Here is a 21,866-nt window from a genome sequence, read left to right on the forward strand (position 1 = left end):
AGATTTTAAAAAAAATCCAATAAATGTTGGGGGCACGACAACAATTTTCGAGTATTTCGCAAAGACAAAATTCTCTTCGAAAGCAGGTGCAATTTTTGAATTTCACTTTTACAAAGAATAAGAGAGAAAGAAACTTGGTTTCAGAGTCATTAAAATTAAACTTATCTCTCGTTAAGTGTTTCATCTACGTTTTTTATATTCGTGGGGCAACAAGCGTGACACCTTCCTTGATCGCCACCAGAGAATCACCCCTCGACGTGGGCACCTGTACGTGGTGAGGGGACCTCCCAGTGATGCTGCTGGTTTTACCAGATTAGCATCACTGGGATCTAACGCCCATACCTTGGTTCCAGGGTTACATCTTTGGAATCCGGCGTGTGCAGCCGTGCGCCACGACCCGTGGAATTCGGAAAGGGGGATCCTGGTGGTTGAGGGGCCCAGCCTTAATACACCACTTTGGCCCCTGCTTCGACAAGACGGGTGGTCCCGGACCCACTCGACTGGGATCAATCGTGGGTGGTTCTTACTGCTAGGGTAAACTGCGTTCCAATAAGCCTCCCTCCCTTTGGTCCAGGGACGGGATCAAGGCTTATTGGAAACGTGGGTATGGTGCCTCTAAGCTAACTTGGCGTCCCATTCGTGTACGCAGTACCTGCTAGTTCACGAGTGGGCGTCCCCTCGTAGGGCTCCGTGGTGGGTGAGGTACTTAGGGCATCGGAAATTTTTATTTTACTCCTATGAGTATTATAAATCCTTCTTCTGGGGCCCCAACAAGGCCCCTACCTAATCGAGATGATGACGCAGATAACACCTCTGCAAAAAGAGCCAGGACTGAGGATATACCACCACCATCAGTGACACCGCTTTTCCTCATTCTCGGCCCCAAGTGCCAAGCGATTCTGTGATCAAGTGAATTTTTGCTCTGAATTAGCGCTCTTTCTTGAAGTAGAAATCGTTTCCTTATTTAAAGCATTTATTAACACACAATTAAATAATCCATAGTAAAGAAAGCAACTTTACTAGATTAAGAAGGAAAGCAACCTTCTCTTTCCCTTTTATTTTCTGTTATATCTTAATTACTAACCTAGTGCTTGGTCACAGGGCGGCACTGCTCCTGCCTCCACGTGGCGGGGCCGGTAACCTGGAAGGGAAAAGCTCTCCCTTTCAGGGCGAAATGGAGCGAACTGACTCCAATACCCAGGAATCCACTGGGTCAACGGACCGGAAGAGAACTGATCCAAGATATGAGAAATCTAGTTCTCTCGGAGACACCTCTAAGACAATCAGAAAAGGCGATGGAAATGAATCTGTCTCCACAAAGAGATTAAAAACTGACTCTCAAGTTTTAATTTCTCCAACATATATTATTGTACACTCAAATACTGAGAAAGCGGTAGGACAATTGTCACCCTTTCTCATACAAAAGACTCTTGAGAGTTATGTCGGCCCACCAAAACAAGTTAAAAGACTAAAATCAGGCGACATTTTGGTAGAAACGGCCAATACTAAACACTCAGAAAAATTATTACAAATGACAACCTTTGCAGGAATACCAGTAACAGTATCCCCGCACAATACATTAAATACTTCAAAAGGTGTCATTACGGAATGGGACCTTCTAAATGTGCCCGAAGAGGAAATTCAAATGGAACTTCAGGAACAAGGAGTCATCAGTGTTAAAAGAATTACAATTAAAAAAGAAGGGATAATCACCCCCACCAGGAATCTGATACTCACTTTCAACACGCCTAAATCACCCAGATCAGTAAAAGCTGGATACCTACACTGCAATATAAGACCATACATCCCGAATCCTCTCCGTTGTTTCAACTGTCAGAAGTTTGGTCACTCACAGACAGTATGTAGAGGAAAATTAACATGTGCAAACTGTGGTTCGCAAGAACATGCCACTTCTACTTGCACAGCTGGATCCCATAAATGTGTAAATTGTAAAGGAGATCATACTGCATATTCAAGGGAGTGTGAAATTTGGAAGAAGGAAAAAATGATACAAAAATACAAAGCAGAAAATGGAGTTTCATATCAGGAAGCTAAAAAGGCAATTACAATAAATATAACAAACAAACCTTCTTATGCGCAGATTACCACAATCAAAAAGGCTCCGGAAATTAAACTACCCAATTCAAAATGTTGTGGCACACAAACGGATGTTACAATCCCCCCAGGAGAATCCATCTCAGAATGGGTTCGTGAGTTTTACAAACCATCTCCTTCACAAAAACAAGAAAAGATTATCAATACTCCTTTATCTTTCCCACCAGATAATTCAGAAAATGCAAGAAGAAAACCAAACAAAGAAAAGATAGGTAGTACAGGAAAAAAGACTGCAGAACAAATGGACACGGATGCAAGAAACCAAGGAGAGGAACCAATTCTCGAAATCTTTACTGAAGAAGAAATGGATACGGGTAGACCCTATTTTTCAAAAAAAGACAAAACCAAGGTAGACAAAAATAAATCAGCCCCAAGGAAGCAATCCGAGGGAACATCCAACCCCAAATGACAGATACGATTATCCAATGGAACTGTCGAGGTTTTCGCTCAAACACTAATGATGTTATAGATCTCATCACCCAGTACCACCCACTAAGTATCTGCCTACAAGAAACCTATTTAAAACCACAGGACAATAGTATAATCAAAAATTATATCACATATAGAAAGGATCGCATAACGAATGGAACAGCGAGAGGAGGAGTTGCAATACTAGTTAACAGACATGTCCCCTCCCAAACAATCCCATTGAACACACCATTAGAAGCAGTTGCAGCCCGTCTAGCAATAGGCTTCAATATTACCATAGCCTCAGTATATCTACCCCCTAATCAAGAATTCCGATTTAAGGATTTCGAAGAGCTGATCACTCAACTACCACCTCCATTCTGCATCTTAGGTGACCTAAATGGACATCACCCACTATGGGGCGATCACAAAATAGACCAGAAGGGTAAGCAAATAGAAAAATTAATTGTCGAGAACAACCTAATGATTTTAAATGACGGCACACACACATATTTCCACCTTCCATCAAAAAGCAGTTCTGCAATAGACTTATCAATCTGTTCCCCAACACTGTTCCCTATGACTAAATGGAGCGTGCACGAGACTCCATTGAGCAGTGACCACTACCCCATTATTTTGAAAATCATGGAAAAAACGCCATGCCAAGCCAGTAGGCACCCCAGATGGAAAATATATGATGCAGATTGGGAAACATTCAGGATACTAGCCAAGCTAGACCGCAACATTATTAAAAGAGAATCAGTACAAACATCAGTAGCCTATGTTACTGATAGTATGCTTCAAGCTGCGGAAAAGACAATACCTAAAACATCTTCTAACATCAGAATATATCCAAAACCATGGTGGAACAAAGAGTGCCAGGAAGCTAAAAAAGAAAGAAATAGAGCCTGGAACCTTTTTCGCAAAAATCCAACAACAGAAAATCTGATACAATTCAAGAGAACCAGAGCCAAGGTCAGGAAAGTGCAAAAAATAAGCAAAAAAGCTGCTTGGATGAAATTTGCATCCACTATAACTATTTCCACACCAACTACACTTATCTGGAAAAAGATCAGAAGGATGACCAACAATTCTCAATTAAACCACTCTCCATTGCTAAATTGGAAGGGACAGTTGGTTACAAACACCTTAGATATAGTCAACGTGCTTGCTGAAAATTTTTCAAATACATCTGCTAATTGTACATACCCCACAGCTTTTAAAACGTACAAGAAAGAGGCCGAAAAAATAAAATTAAACTTTTCAACCAATCAGTGTGAACAATACAACTTGCCACTCACGGCAGCAGAACTAAAACAAACTCTGCTACAGGTGAAACACAGCGCAGTCGGTCCTGATGAAATCCATTATGCAATGGTACAACAATTAGATGAACAGTCCCAATTAGCCCTGTTAGATCTATACAACAAAATATACCTTGAAAATTCCTTCCCAAACAAATGGCACCACTCAATAATACTAGCTTTCCCAAAACAGGGAAAAGATCTCTCAGACCCACAGAACTACCGTCCCATAGCTTTGACCAGCTGCTTAGGCAAGATCTTAGAGAAAATGGTCAACAATAGACTAACATGGTACCTAGAAAATAATAATCTTCTCAATCCAGAACAATTTGGCTTTAGAAAAAATCGCTGTACCTTGGATGTACTTATACAACTGGAAAATCAAGTAAGAAATGCTTTTCTCAGGAAACAACACCAAGTCATGGTTAATTTTGATATCCAAAAGGCATATGATACCACGTGGCGATATGGTATACTTAAAAGATTACATCAACTTGGCCTTAGAGGACATCTACCCCTCTACATATACAATTTCCTTAAGAATCGGACCTTCCAAGTTCGAATGAACAATACACTTTCCAATGTATTTTATCAAGAAGAAGGGGTCCCTCAAGGATCTGTACTTAGTGCCACACTTTTTGCAGTCCACTTCAGCACAATAATAGAACAAATCCCAAACAATATCTTTACAACAGTTTATGCTGATGATTTCAGCATTTCTTATCAAGCGCAGCATATGAGAACAATAGAACGGCAATTGCAAGTAGCCATTAACAGAGTCATAAAATGGACAGAAAGAAATGGATATAGAATATCGGTACAAAAGACTGCATGCATACATTTCTGCAGAAAAAGGAATCTCCATCCTGACCCAGAACTCAGGCTGAAAGAACAGATCATCCCAGTTGAAAATAGTGTCCGTTTCTTAGGATTAGTTTTTGACAAAAAACTGACTTTCCTAGAGCATATCAGTCACATAAGAGTCCACTGTTTGAAGAAAATGAACATCTTGAAGGTCCTATCCGCTATATCCTGGGGAGCAGACAGGACAATCCTACTACGTTTATATCGCCTTCTCATTCGGTCTAAGCTAGACTATGGTGCCCCAGTCTATGACTCGGCAAGACCTAGTGCTCTGAGATGGCTCGACCCGGTACATCACTGCGCACTACGTTTAGCCCTTGGAGCTTTCCGCACCTCACCTGTGCAGAGCCTGTACGCCGAAACTCAAGAACCTCCTCTGCAAATCAGAAGACAAAATCAATTACTCTCTTATGCAGCTAAAATAAAATCCTTACCAGACCACCCTCTACAGAAAACTCTTTTTGCTTCTGAATGGGAACAACATTATCAGCAACAACAAAGAATCAATAAACCTGCGAATGTGAGATTAAAAACCCTTCTTCTCAGTAGAGAGCTTAACCTAGATAACATAAATCCGCTACCGAAGCAGTCTACTCCACCATGGACAATCAGACAACCTTTATGTGACTCCTCCTTCCACATTTCGAGCAAACAAATCCTTTCTCATATAAATCATCAACAGCTGCATGCTGCTTATAAGGCACAATTTTCAGATCATAGCTTTCTATATACAGATGGATCCAAAACTGATTCTCATGTGGGAGCGGCAGTTTACTTTTCTGACATCACATTGGCCCAAAAACTTCCAAAAGACTGTAGCATTTATACCGCAGAACTGCAAGCCATTATGTTAGCACTAGACGAAATCGACCATTCCAGTTTTCAAAACAGCATAATTTTTACTGACTCCCGTAGTTCCATGATGGCAATACAAAATATCAGTTCTAACAAACATCCTCTACAACAGCAGATTCAATACAAAATATCAAGACTCCTTGAACAACAAGGTAACATTAGATTTTGCTGGATCCCAAGCCATGTCGGAATACATGGAAACGAACAAGCAGACAGAGCTGCCAAAGAAGCTAACAACAATATTTCTGCATCAGAATATATCCCTTTCTCAGACTATAAACAAGTTATTGATCACAGTGGGAAACATCACTGGCAGCAGCAATGGCAAGTACTTACCACTAACAAATTGCATCAGATTAAAAGATTACTCCAACCATGGAAATCCAGCATTCAGAAAAATAGACGCGATGAAGTGATACTTGCTAGGTTAAGGATAGGACACACGTATTTCAGTCACTCTTATCTTTTGCGAGGAGAGGATCCCCCTCTATGCCCTATCTGTCACATACAACAAACAGTAGAACATGTACTGATTACTTGTCCAGCTTTTGCAGATGAACGCCGAAACTCCTTCAAAGAGCTAAACAAACATCACTCCCTCACTCTCAAAACCATACTGGAAGATAGGAAAAATATATCAGATGTTTTTCAGTTCCTTAAGAAAATAAATTACTACAATCAAATATAAGACTAAATATTATTTCTAAAGCAAGCTATAGTCATTCTCTGTTACTCTTGGAAATCATTAGCAGCAATATACGAATTAAAACAAAACCATTATATAAAATAAAATTTTACAGGCGCATTTTAGCCGCAGTAGCTCTTGCGCCAAGAATTCTTAAAACAAACAAACAAACAAACAAATCCTCATTCTCTATTCCACCGGAGATCAGTCCATTGGAAAGATGTCACCCTTCTTTATCGAGAAAGGATTAGAAGGGTTGGCAGATTCACCAAAATCTGTTAAACGACTGCGTTCTGGCGACATTTTGGTCGAAGCTATAAATATAAAACAGGCGGAAAAAATCCTCAAAGCCACATCAATAGGGGGAATACATATCATCGTAACCCCCCACAAAGTCTGCGCCGGTAGCACAGTGGTATCGTCACCGTCCTCCCCACACCGGGTGGAAAAGGCCTGGGTTCGAATCCCGTCGATGACGCGAGGAACTTTAATGGGCTTTTTCACTCCGTGGCTGAGGTAGTTGGTCTCAGGCGTAGATAGCAAGGTTTTTCTCCCCAGTAACTGGGGTTTTTTCGTCCAGCAAAACAGGCAAATCAACCATAGAACATACGCAATTTACAGACACAAATACGGGTTAATGTATTTAATTACGGGTAACCCTAAAATAATAATAATAATAATACCCCCCACAAAACTTTGGGCCCCGGGTGCCAAGCGAATTCGAGGTCAAGCGTTCAAAGTGCGAATATATAGCGATCTTTCCCAGTGATAAAAGTTCATTTTAAGTTACATCGTTTTTTACTGGAAGTTCATTTATAATTCAGTTCTATACTTGAAAAATCACAAGTAAGAACAAGGAAGGAAACTCACCTTTCTTTTTCATTACATATATTACTCTATTTTACTAACCAACTAACTTATCTAACCGCTTGGCCTCCTTGCGGCACTGCTCCTGCCTCCCCGTGGCGGGGCCGGAAACTTGGAAGGGAAAGTCAACCTCCCAGGGCAAAAAGGAGCCTAACATGGACTACGACAATTACCCAGAGCTTGAGCAGCCTAGGCGCTCATCCAGTACCATCAACAATGCCGATCATGAAATTTCTCACGATGTAACAAAGTCTAAACGACTGCGTACAGACACAGACCAACAGGAATGTCCATCATTCCTTATCTTACATAGTCTGTCGGACAAATCTATGAGCACTCTCTCACCATTTCTTATAGAGAAATGTTTGGAAAATGTGGCGGGCTCTCCCAAAATGGCGAGAAGACTCAGATCTGGAGACCTCTTGGTAGAAACAGTGAGTCGTGCACATTCTGAGAGACTGTTGAAACTAACGATATTTGGCGGACTACCCAATCAAGTTACCCCTCATGCAACACTAAATACTTCCAAAGGAGTAATTGCAGAGTGGGATCTGATAAATGTAAAAGAAGATGAACTGACCCAAGAACTCAAACATCAGAAAGTGATACAAGCCAAGCGCATCATGATCAGGAAAGATGGAGAACTTGTTCCCACCCGCAACATCATGCTGACATTCGGAACACCTATCTTGCCATCCAGTGTCAAAGCCGGCTATCTCAACTGCCGAGTACGACCCTTTATCCCGAATCTTATAAGATGCAAAAGTGCCAAAAATTTGGTCACGCACAAATGGCTTGTCGAGGAGATCCAGTCTGCCCAAACTGTGGGTCGAAAGAACATTCCCAAACAGACTGTGACGTCAAAACACTGCACTGTCTGAATTGCAAAGGCGGGCATCCAGCCTACTCCAAGTCATGCGATCTGTGGAAAACTGAAAAAAAAAAATCCAAAAGTACAGGGTAGAACGAAAAGTTACATACCAAGAGGCAAGAAAGCAAATTATGATTAACGCACCTAAGAACACATATGCAGCAGCAATGCAAAAATACCAAACAACAGCAACACAAACTGAAGTATCAGTTCCCCCAACCATGTCGATTGCAGATTGGACTCGATCTATACTGTCACCATCAATGAAACAGACTCCAAAAGAGCAAAAGGTAGTAGATAGAGCCAACAACACCCCTGTCACAGTCCCACCAGCAAACCCACAAGACCATCAGATATTTCAAAGTCAAAAACCGATTCAGTTACAAATAGGAAGACAAACAATATCACTTCAGTAAATATGGACACTGATAACAATACTGACCCAAATGAACCTATCCTAGATCTTCATGCAGAAGATGTCATGGATACCGGACGCCCAACCTTTCCAAGAAAAGAGAAAATGAAACTCGATCGCCACAAACAGCCTGGGAATAAAAAAGACTCAGAATCTTCCTCAAGTAACAAAACCAAATAAGGCACCAAATCATACAGTGGAACTGTAGAGGAATTCGCAGTAACATTGATGATATCCACGAGTTAATTGATCGTTACCATCCCGTAGGCATCTGCCTACAAGAGACAAATTTAACACGGCATGTATCACTCTCAGTTAAGAATTATGCACTCTTTAGAAAAGACAGAACTGCTACAAATAATGCTCACGGAGGGGTAGCCATACTCATAGACGCACGAGTACCTTGCAGGTTAATTCCTTTACAAACCTCCATCGAAGCTGTTGCAACACGTATTGTGATTGGTATTACTTTGACAATTTTCTCTCTCTACCTATCGCCCAATCACTCCTATACCATCCATGAACTGGAAGATCTTATTCGGCCCCGAGTGCCAAGCGATATTTTGTGCGATACATAGCGTTCTTTCTCAGCGGATTAGTTATATTTATTTTCCAGTGTCACTATTCTTCTTGTTTTTCTTAAGTGATTCTTTACTTAAAAGTTTTGAAGTAGAATCCAGAAAGGAAATACACCTTTCTTTCCTTGTGTGTATATATATATATATAATCCGTACTAACCTAACTAAACCTCTAAACCGCTTGGTCACTGGTGGCACCGCTCCTGCCTCCACGTGGCGGGGCTGGTAACCTGGGAGAAGAAAAACACTCTCCCGGGGCAAAAAGGAGCAAAGATGGACATAAATAGACATGCCACTTATGGATCTCATGATCCAGATCTCTCAAACAGAGAAGACTTAAATGCAGGAAATGCAAAACGGCAGAAAAAAGAAGGAACAGAAACCCCTGCTCCTCTTTTTTTGATACTGCATTCTTTGACTGACAATCCTTTGAGTAAGCTCTCCCCATTCTTAATACAGAAATGTCTTGAGAATGTGGCGGGCCCACCAAAAATGGTTCGAAGATTAAAATCCGGAGACCTTCTAGTGGAGATGAACGAGAATAAACACTCGGAAAAACTATTAAAAATATCGACTTTTGGTGGAATTCCCACAAATGTTACCCCGCATGCCACCTTAAACTCCTCTAAAGGGGTAATAGCCGAGTGGGATCTCCTTAACGTATCTGAGGAGGAAATCGTTCAGGAATTAGGCGATCAAAATGTAATAAATGCCAAAAGGATAGTCATTAAGAAAGATGGGGTTCTTACTCCTACCCGAACGGTCATTCTTACATTTAAAACACAAATTTTACCAACATCTGTTAAAGCTGGATATTTAAGGCGCAAAATTCGACCTTATATTCCAAACCCATTCCGGTGTTTTAAATGCCAAAAATTTGGACACTCACAAGCAGTCTGCAGGGGTGTAACCACCTGTGGTTCAAAAGAGCATGTTCACACAGACTGCCCCACTGAAATACAAAGCTGCCCAAACTGTAAGGGGAATCATTCAGCATTTTCAAAGGAGTGCATCCAGTGGCAGACTGAAAAGAATATACAAAAGTACAAAGTGGAACACAAGGTGCCATACCAAGAAGCAAAAAGACATTGTTTAATTTCAAATAAATTGCCATCTTATTCTTCAGTTGTAAAAAAGCAACGATCCATAACAGTACAAACAGATTGTTCAGTTCCGCCAAGCATCTCAATTTCTGATTGGGCCAGATCAGTCCTCTCTATACTAAAAGAACAGCCTACCCAACAGCAATCAACTCATTAGGTAAACACACCATTGACAGTACCGCCAGATAAAAATTCTGTACAACAGCCAGTTAATCAAACAAGCTCTGAAAGAAATAATCAAAAAACCAGTACTGATACCATGGACATAGATAGAAATTCACACCGAGATGATCCACTTCTTGAACTTCATGCAGAAGAGGAGGACATGGACGTCACTAGACCAAATTTCCCAAAAAGGGAAAAAAGGCTAGACAGGCGCAAACAGACCACATCCCGTAAGCAAGCAGACACACCCGATAATCCTCAATAATGCACAGAATCATTCAATGGAATTGTCGCGGACTCCGAGCTAACTTAGACGATGTTTATGACCTAATTACCGAATATAAGCCTGCTGTTCTTTGTCTACAGGAAACAAACCTGACCCCTAAAATAACTATGAGCATGAAACATCATATAATGCTCAGAAAGGATAGGAACGACTCTAATACAGCACATGGAGGTGTAGCATTGCTAGTAAACTCCAGAACTCCTTTCAGACCAGTCCCACTGCAAACAACTTTAGAAGCAATTGCTGCTAGAGTTATGGTTAAGATAGCGGTAACAGTTGTTTCCATATACTTTTCGCCAAACTATTCATACTCTCTAGCAGATTTGAATGATTTAGTTACTCAGCTGCCACCACCTTTCTGTATCTTGGGTGACTGGAATGGGCATCACCCCCTATGGGGTTCCTCGCACCTTGATAAGAGAGGTCAGTTAATTGAAAAATTTCTTGAAAGGCACAACTTAACATTATTAAACAATGGGACTCACACGGACGTGCATCTTTCCTCAAGGTAAACTTCTGCAATTGATCTTTCAATATGCTCGCCAAACCTCCTTCCTCTTATTGATTGGACGGTCACTGATAACCTGCGAAATAGTGACCACTTTCCAGTAATATGCACACTATCGGCTAACACTCCTCCTCAAACTGAGATAAAAACTGTTTGGAAATTCGACAAAGCTAACTGGAAGAAATATCAAGAGCTGGCACATCTAGATATTCAGACTATCGAGACCCTCACCATTGACTCTGCCGTAACTTACATAACTCAGCAAATGATAGCAGCTGCAGAAACCAGTATACCCAGATCATCCATGAAAACTCGCTCCCATCCAAAAATATGGTGGAATGAAGCCTGTAGCAATGCGAAAAAAGAGAAGAATAGATACTGGAACTTATTTCGTAAATACCCAACCACAGCTAATCTCATACAGTTCAAGAAAGCTAGAGCTAAATCTCGTCACATACAACGAATAAGCAAAAAAGAGACATGGTCTAAATATGCCTCCTCTATAAACAGGACCACAAATATCAGAACTGTTTGGAATAAAGTTCGAAGAATTAATGGAAAATATCCACCTATAACCACTCCGATAATATATCTAAAAGGCAAAGAAATCTGCAATCCTCTCGATATTTCTAATACATTAGGTGAAACCTTTGAAAAAATCTCCGCTGTAACCGCATTTGAGCCAAGTTTCCAGGCACATAAAATACAAGCAGAAAAACATAATCTCAATTTCACTACTTCACGACAGCATCCATATAATGTACCCCTTACCATGGCAGAGTTACGTAGCGCACTTGCAAGATCCAAAAATAGTGCTGCTGGCCCTGATGGAGTGTACTATGCCATGATATATCACTTGAGTGAAGAATCCCTTTCTGCTCTGCTAAAACTGTATAATAGAATCTTTGGCGAAGACTACTACCCTACCAGTTGGCGTCATTCTATTGTATTAGCTTTTCCAAAACCAGGAAAGGACCACTCAGATCCAGCAAATTACTGACCGATAGCGTTAACTAGTTGTATAGGAAAAGCATTAGAAAAAATAATTAATGCCAGATTGACATGGTTCCTAGAGACTGAATGCATTCTAAGTCAAAATCAATATGGATTTCGAAGAACTAGATCAACACTTGACCTTATGGTCAAAGCTGAAGGAAACATCCGAAATGCATTTCTCAGGAACGAACACCTAGTGATGATATGTCTTGATATCGAAAAAGCTTTTGATACAACCTGGCGGTATGGAATTCTTCACAATCTCTATGAATCCGGTATTTATGGTCATCTTCCAAAATTTATCCAGAACTTTTTGAGCAATAGGACCTTTCAGTACGATTTCACTCTGCTCTCTCACAAACATTTGTGCAAGAAGAGGGGGTCCCTCAGGGTTCTGTGCTTAGTGCCACGCTCTTCTCTCTCAGGATTAATTCCATTACAAAATGTATTCCCGACACAGTTGAAACTTATCTGTATGTCGACGATCTGGCGATCTCAAGCCACTCACAAAACATGCGTATCATTGAAAGGCAGCTTCAAGGTACAATTAACAAGCTTGTACAGTGGGCCAAAAATAATGGATACAGACTTTCAAAACAAAAAACGACAGCAATTCATTTTTGCCGTAAACGGAATTTACATCCAGATCCCGATGTACATCTTGATTCTCATCCAATTGCTTTTCAACAGAGTATTAGCTTTCTTGGACTAATTCTGGATAGAAAACAGTTTCTTAGAGCATATTAAACATATTCGTACAACCTGTCTAAAGAAGCTGAATCTCCTCAGGGCAATTTCCGCTATGTCATGGGGTGCAGATCGGTACATGCTGCACTTATACCGGTCGCTCATAAGATCCAAACTAGACTATGGGTCACCTGCATATGCCTCAGCTAGAGAAAGTGTATTAAAATGGCTCGACCCAGTACATCACAATGCTCTCCGAATTGCACTGGGAGCTTTTCGTACATCGCCAGTTCAGAGTCTCTATACGGAAGCACACGAACCACCCCTAACAAAGTATGTGGTACAACTGGATGCATATATGTGGTACAACTGGATGCAAAAAATAATTTTGGATGTCATGTACTTGGATTTCAGGAAAGTTTTTGATACTGTTGCACATGGAAGACTGCCGTACAAATTTGAGAGGCATGGCATTAACGACAAGTTCCTCCAATGGATAAAGGGATGGTTGAGTGGTAGACGGCAGAGAGTGGTAATAAATGGACACTGCTCTATGTGGACTAATGTTATTAGTGGAGCCCAAGGGTTCAGTGCTGGGCCAAGAAGTGGAAACTGACGTTTAACATTGATAGATGCAAAGTACTGCATATGGGTAGCCGTAACCCAAGAAAAACGTACCAACTGTGTGGTACTACGCTCAGGGAGGTGGAGAATGAAAAAGACCTGGGGGTAATTGGGCAGTCAGATACGAAGTTTTCTGGGCAGTGCAGACGGGCTGTCAGAGCAGGTCATGGAGTTTTGTCAATGATATATAGGAATTTTGCTATCAGAGACAAGGAGGTGATTATACCTCTGTATAGAGCAATGGTCAGGCCACGCCTTGAGTACTGCATATAGGTCTGAAGGTCTCATTTTATGGAGGATGTAGATTTGCTAGAACGAGTACTGAGAAGGGTAACAAGGTTGGTGAGAGGAACAAATGGGGTCTCTTACCAAGAGAGGCTTAAATTCTACAAGTTGCAGCATCTGGAGATGAGGAACCTGCGAGGTGATCTGGTTGAGGTGATTAATGCCTTGAATGGTTTGAGCAGGCTTAATGCTTATGGGATACTTCCGCTTGCTGAGATTAAGAAGCTGAGGGGGACATAGATTCTAATTGAGGAAAGACAGTTGTAGAATAGATGTGAGGAAGTTTGTCTTTAACCAGCGGGTAGTTGATTGCTGAAACAGAGTTCCATCTGTTGTTGTGGAAATTGATATCTTAAATAAATTTAAGGCTGAACTAGACAAACATTTGGAATGACCGGATGGACGGAATGGGAAGGGTTGTTGGTTTTTTTTTTTTTGGCTGATGCTGTATAAGCCTGCTTTCTTGAATCATATGGCTCAACTAAAGCTAATGCCTTAATTGAGAAGTTTGTTCTAGTCCCCCTCCTGAGTTTATCATTTCATTCCAGAAGAAACGTTTCTATTGCATTTCTGAGCAACAATGTTCTGTAGAATTTTAGGCTACTAATTTTGAATTACAAATATACAGTAAAATATCAACAATTCGTCAGTGATACCCCAGGGGTCGCTTCGGTTTCTTTCTCACCTAATCCTTCGAGTGGTTTTTGGGTACGTGAAAACCACCCACTAATTTTTGCGTAGTGCCTCATGTTCAAAAAAAAAACTGGTGTTATGAGTTACTGACAACGAATGGTAGCCAAGTTTCAATAAATTGATTTAGGAAGATCCAGGTAAGTCGTAATAACCTCTTAAAGTAAATTTCAAAAGAATATATTCAAAAGAAAATTTGTGCAAGTTATCACACTGAAAAAAAATGGAGAAATTATATTTGAAGCAGACTTTAACTAAATTCAGAGCTGTATTGTGCGAAGCCCAATCTAGCTGGCAGTTTCAGAATTATTTCTTTATATTTTAGAATTTTAGTGTTTTCAATAAGCTGCAACATAAATATGCCTTCTCTGTAAAGTATAAAACTCGTTTTTAAGTGTTTCAGTTTCCTTGGTGCTTTCAAAATTATAATTAATTACCTCAGCTTGCATTAATATTTAGAATAATTTTTTAACTGCGTACCTCTCCAAACTTAAATTTTATGATTACATTTTTGGTTAATTTTAGATGATTAATACACCTCTACTCATATTTGAACGTGCCATTAGGATGTTCGCGTTGGTGTACGCATTTTTAAGGGAAAGCCACTTTAAGTGATGCATCTTAGCTTTCCAAAAACGGAACTTATTAATGGAGGTTCGAGAAAATGGGTAATTAGGGTTAAGACTCGGTAACAAGAGTGAGTGTGATAGGTTTTACATCAAAGGAAGAACAGATGGCGGTTTTTAATTATAATTCATTTTTACAAGGCAGAACCATGATTTAAATCTGAATTTTAAGAAATACAATGGTGATATTTATGCTACCACCACTGTATTTTTTCTAAAATGACTGTTTTCTTCCTCGCATTTGTACTTTATTATGAGATAACCTGTTGGATTCACACTCTCAAAAGGAAATCTTCGTGGAAAATTGACGTTTAATTCTTTCAGGATTTAATTATTTCAGGAGATTTGAAATAAAACAGGAGATTGGAGATTTGGTTAATTGTCCAAAGAGTGACTTGAATTATGATTTGCGCCTACCGATGATAGTCATTGGCAGCGATGTCTGGAACACACAAGATTAGAGTGTTCTTTTTTACCATGAATCAGTCTTATATAGTCGTATAAACTAACAACCTTTTTTTATTATTTTTCTAGTACACCTAGGTTGAATTTTGATTTAGTATCCCTTTATTGCCCTCCAAATCAGGATATAGTTAATTCTATTCATTATATGGAAACTTAAGCGTAATTGGCAATAGTATTTTAATGGTTGCAATGGATTCTAACGCTGTCCAATTTATGGTTTAGTGGTATGGTTGACCAAAAAGGTCGTTTGATGGAGGATTTTATTTTTTCCAACAATGTGTGTAGTTAATAAACCAGGACAGCCTTATACCTTCAATAATGTTCATGACAGGTCAAAAAAGATTTGACTTTAGTGATTCAAGGACTTTAGTGATTCAATGAATTTGTCATTGGCATGTGCAAACAGATTACATGAACAGCGATCACAGATCTTTAGTTTTTCATATTAAATTAGAGGTTTTTAATGATAGTAATGAGATTTTGATAACTCAGAGTTAATTAGATTTACTTATAAGAAGATTAATTGGTCACATTTTGCAAGGTCCTTATCCTTGGATTTTTTCTAATGATAACATGTTTCATTTAAATTGTTTAAATTCTGGTGAATATGCTTTTTATGTTCAGTGTTCACTGTTTAGAGCTCTGAGTTGTGCTTCTAAAAGACAGCAAATTAAGAGGCGGGTTGTTAGTTCGTGGAATGTTGAATTATCTAGGTTAAGGAAAGAAGTTTTTTCATGTAGGAAGGCATATCAGAGTTACAGGCAATGGTGGCACAATGAGGCTTTATTTTATCATGCTTGTTATAATAATAAAGTTTATTATAAGGCTATATATGAGAGTAAGTTAAGGGCATAGATAAATTTTGCTAATGCGGGCAATTCAGACCGCTGGGGGTTAATTTATAAATTAAGCAAGAATAAATTAAGATCTGGAGATATGATAAACGCTATGATTGTGAATGGTGTGGAAACTACTGATTGGCTAACAACAGTGCAGGCAATAACATTTGAGTCGTTCCATATGAGGTAGGTGGGGGGTGGAAACAACAGAGCAAGTGAGTATTAGGCTGTCTAATTTATCTTACCTTGGATCTGATGATACTGAATTATTTACTTTGGATTAGTTGCGAAGTGTTTCTAAACAAATAAATATTTCTAAAACCCCCGGGCCTGATTGTTGAAAATGCTGCTATTCTCAATTTAATCGAAATTTAACCTCTTATCTTGATTAATTTATATAATAAGTGTTAATTTCAATGTACCTTTCCAGGAATGTGGAAATGTGGTTTGATTAAATTATTATCTAAGCCAGGTAAACAACTAAATGACCCAAGAGGATATAGGCCGATTTCGTCGTTGGCCAATCTTGGCAAAATGTTTGAGAGGCTGCTAGTTTTAAGACTTGGTCAACTCATAAATCGAGTTACGGCGCCTCCGTAGCCAGGTGGGAAGGAGCAGCAGTGCGCAGCACACGTTTCTTGATTAGACCGGGGTTCGAGCCCGTCACCACAAAATACGGAGGATGCGGAAAGGTCAAGGAATGACCACCGCATATCCCGGAGCAATATGGCCTTAGTTGCTAATGCTCCTAAAAAAAACCAACCAATAGATCGAGTTGGATTGATTTTACGCCAACAATACGGCTTTAAGAGAGGGCATTCTACGAAGGATGCCATTAATGACCTTATGAAATTTAGTAGTCGGACAATGGATAAGTATATGTTACTTGTATAGACTTTAATGGAGCCTTTGACATGGTGTGGTATGGTATGACAGTATCATGTTTGCATTAAGGGGAATACAACGTCCAATATTTTTGTATAGAACGATACAAAGTTAATTAACCGGTAGGAAAATTATTCTTAAGTCCGAACATTTAAAGTTTGAAAGGAAGCCCTTGAGAGGGTGCTCACAGGGGTCTGTATTGGGCCCATTTTTTTTTTTTATTTTTTTTTTATTTTATTTAGTGCTTAATTTATGGCTAGATCAATCAATGGAAAATGTGCATAAAATTGCTTACGCAGATGACATGGTCTTACGTGTAACAGGTAAATCAAGATCTGTGCTAGAAGCAAAAGTGGCCCAGGTTTAAGATAGTTTAGTGCTATGGGCTGATTTGCATAACTTATTGATTTCCACAACCAAATCTGTTGTGATGTTACTTAAGGGAAAATTAAATTACTGTCGACCACCCAAAGCTTTAATTCAAGGGGTTCAGATTCCTTTAGTATCAGAAGTGAAATACGTAGTTATAAGAATTGATGACATGTTATCGTTTTTTCCTCATTTAAACAATCTGCATGAAAAAGTCAAAAAATTCAGTTCAGCTATAATTCGGTTGACCAGATCAGATTGGGGATTAAAAAGGAGGGTTTTAAACTTGTACTATAAAGCAGTCTTTTTACCATAGTTGCTTATGGGGTATCGATATGATATTTTAAAGTGACAGATTTAAGCAGACATTGTTATCTATACAACGTTCAATGCTTTACGTTGTTGCTAATTTATGCAGAACAGTCTCGACCAATGCCATGCAGGTATTGGTTGGCCACTTGCCATTAGACTTATATATTGTGTATCGGGCATTTTGCTATTATATTAAAAAAGGTGAAGACGTTGCCTTCTTGAACATTACTCCAGATCTTACTATTGGTATGGCTAAAGCCAAGAAAAACATCCTGCCTGAACTGGTTCATATCTGTCAACACAGGTTGGATAGCAGTGCAACTGGAGTGGCGACTAGATTATTTATCCCTTAAGGTCACATTTAATTTTGATAATAAGAGTAACAAATGGTTTTTTTCCTGTTATGGAAATGTCGTACATTTTAAATTGCCACGGGTCATTGTATTATATATTACATTATTTTGGCTTGGTAAATTCTCCTTTGTGCACTTGTGGTCAACTAGAAACTTGTAATCATATATTATATGATTGTTGAACATAGAGATAGGTTAAAAGTAAAGATTAATAATTTGATTAGTGGTAATGAAAGTGATTATATTGTCAACCAGGTAAAATTTGATGCATTACAAGAATTTTCTGTAACTGTTTTCCAACGGAGAAGACATTGGATTAGACTAATCCTTGCAAATTTTTTTAAACATGATGATAATAATAATAATAATATTATTATTATTATTATTTTACTATAATTTCATTAGCAAAAATTAGCAGGATACATTCTAATGCAGATGAGATGCAACTAGGAGCCTCTCAAACATACCAAAATGCAAAGAAGCGGTTCATTATGTTGGCTATAACTATGATCACCAGGAGGAGCTACATCACTGTTTAAATCGCGGTTCGCAAAGCAGATGTAACTCTGTTCAGGATTCTCAAGATTAACCGGAGAGTTTTATTTGAGCTCCCTGGACTTTACTGAATGCCAAATCCTCCGTACTAGCGTAATGCATACATCGCTCTGCTGTTTAGAGAAAGTTTAACGTTCATTTTCCCTTTCAGATCAGAGAAATTCTCTACAAAGGCGTTTCTTAACTTGGGGCTTACTTCTGTCTCTGGTGGAGAGATTTTCTTTTGGAGACACTCCGATTTTCCTTTCATATCTATGCAGTCCAGTCTAAAATGCACGAAATTTAATTTATAGACTTTATATACTAGTGCCTCCTCCACACAGTTCGGCTTGATGTTTGTTTAATGTAACCCACGAAATCTGAAAACACAGTCGAGATAAACATCTTTCGTATTTCAGTGTAATATAAATAAATAAATAAATATTCATTTATCGCTAAGCCCTTCACACCAGATTCCTAGGGGCAGATAATTTACTATAAAGGAAATAAAATAGTTAGTAATCATATTAATTTAAATCCACTTTCTGTTATTGAGTGAATTTGTTGCTTATCTAGTTTGGGTTCAAATCCCGTCGATGGTTTTGATTTTTAACTTAGGAAATTGAAGAGCTTTTCAAGCTGGGATGAAGTGCGGCGGGTATAAGTAATAGTGCAGCATTTTTTTGTTTTGCATTCCATTAACAGATGAACTGGTTTATAAGCCGCGCAATATTATGATGATTTTGCTGGATAATGACCAACAAACTGAGGCCCCACCCGAGAAACTGGGGTATTTTTGTCCAGCAAAACAGGCAAATCGACCAGAGCACGCAATCTATAGACGCAATGCATAAACGGTTACATGTAATCATTTACGGGTGACCCTAATATTATAATTTGAATTTTTAATTGAGTCCTGAGCTTCCCCTGCGCCAATATAAACAACACCAATGCTCTCCAATGGTTGCGGGATTCTTTGTGGTTTTAACCATCTTCCGTGATGCACTTGTCGACTGCATTTTGTTTATAGATTGCGCTCCACACCAATACGCCTAGTTGACACCATTGTGCACATCGAACTATTTCGAGATAAGAAAGAATGCAATGTCTTTTAATTAGACATCAAAGGTTGCTATCGACAACACAGATCACAGAAAAGCTGAGATTCTAAAAAATCATTTTCTCACTGATACATTGGTAACATCCTATCTAAGTACAGCCTAAATCCATAATATTTCCTCTTCCCAACTAGTACTGATAACATTGTCGTCACACACACAACAGGCATTCCTCAAGGTGGTGTAGTCTACAGTATTATATTTTCAGCATCTCTACAACCACTCCTGAAAGCAAATCCAATCTGCTGGTTATATTACGATGACTTAAAGCTATTCATTATTTCAAAAGCCTGTGACGATATTCGCAAAGTTAGCTATGGTTCCAAAATACAGATGTAATAAAATCAAGTATCTAAAAGAACTCAAACTGACTATCAATGCAAACAAATGTACTCAGATGACTTATTCCTTACAGAGACAACAAAACCGCCTAGAAATTAAAACTCTCAATTCCAAATGTATATGCCCACAAAGAGTCATTTTTGACGAAAATCTTTCTTTTAATTCCCACTATTTGCGTATTGCTCAAAAAATTCGAAACACAAAATGGCTAATCAAACAGGAAACAGCAACGATTAAAGATAAAAAAAAAAGCCATAAATCATGTTAAAATATGCATCTATTCCATACTGTCATATGCTTTCGAAATCTGTTTTGGATTCCATCAAGCAACCATTAAAAAATTCCTTTCCCTGAAGTATTCAGTTCTAAGATGCTCAATAGCAAACTTTTTTCCCAATTCAATATCCAGGAAACAACTTTACGAAAACTTAAACACGAAGCCCCTGCAACAGATCATCAACGTCTCTGGAATCATGCTTCTTGCGAAGTTGATAACTTCTACAAGCGATTCACCAAATATAGCCAACATATAACAACAGCACCCAACAGAGAAAATTGGAGAAACCATCAACAATTCAAAACTGGCCTCTCCAGACTCAAGCAAATAGACAGAATATTTCCCACTCCTGCATCTCATAAATCTTCACCACATTGATTGCCAAAGATTTCTCAACTCCTAAGCCTTTGTAAGATTTACAATCAGATGAAAATAAATGCAAACTTCCTCCTGTGGGTGCTGGATATAATACATTTAGAATGGTATGTGGATAGTTGTGGCACTCCCCCTCTTGGCGTGGACGGATACTGGGAAGAACACTTTCTGTAGCAGTGATCACCTTTCTGGTGGTTACACATTATTAAATGTATACATTTCACAATATTACTTTGCGTTAGATTATGCAAGTCTTTCTATTTAGGAACCCAATCAATAGCAACCCAGTTCCTATTGGGTTACTTAATGTTAGTTTTTAGTTAAATGATATTATATATAAAATTAAATTGTTTAATTAATTAGTTAATTTATTAGTTAAATTAGATATTGGTTAAATGATAGTCAACGAACACTGATGGAATTAGGTGAACCACTTGAAAATTATTCTATCAATATTCCTTCATTTTCCGTAGTTAAATTGTTAATATATTTATTCTAATAAATGCCAATTTCTAATCGTTTGATCTTCGAGTTATCAACATTCCCGATAGATGGCAGCACAATTTGCACGCAAAGGCAAAGATTGCCCCTGTCTTTGTATTATTCTATGCCTATCTAAAATAGCAGTTTTATCCAATATATGAGCAAATCACCCCGATTTAAAATAAGAAAAAATTCTGCTTATACTCCGGAGTTCAGAGGAGTTCACAAGATGGAGAGAATACAAGCAACAGCACCTTGTTTAAGAGTCACGGGCCGGATCCCCTTCAATTGTGCAATTTCTATTGTTGCACAATTTGTTTAGCTTAAGCAGAGTGATACTATCACGTGACCAACATCGTTCCTTAGGGTTTTTTCAAATTTAATGTTTTGACAAAGATATCGCTTCCTCAAGTACGCTTACCAAATCTCACGACTTCTATTTCTTGCCGAGTAAGTGGCTCGTATTCAATCCCGAAAAGCAGATGGAAATTTACTTCTTCTCAAAAGGGCATTGAAGTCAGAGACCCAGTGATCAAGTCTCGTGTACAGTTTTAGCGCTGTGCACAATGAAGTACCTCTCAT

Source organism: Mastigoproctus giganteus, chromosome 8 (genome assembly GCF_048544385.1).
Source record: "Mastigoproctus giganteus isolate SK-2022 chromosome 8, ASM4854438v1, whole genome shotgun sequence".
NCBI classification, from domain to species: domain Eukaryota; kingdom Metazoa; phylum Arthropoda; class Arachnida; order Uropygi; family Thelyphonidae; genus Mastigoproctus; species Mastigoproctus giganteus.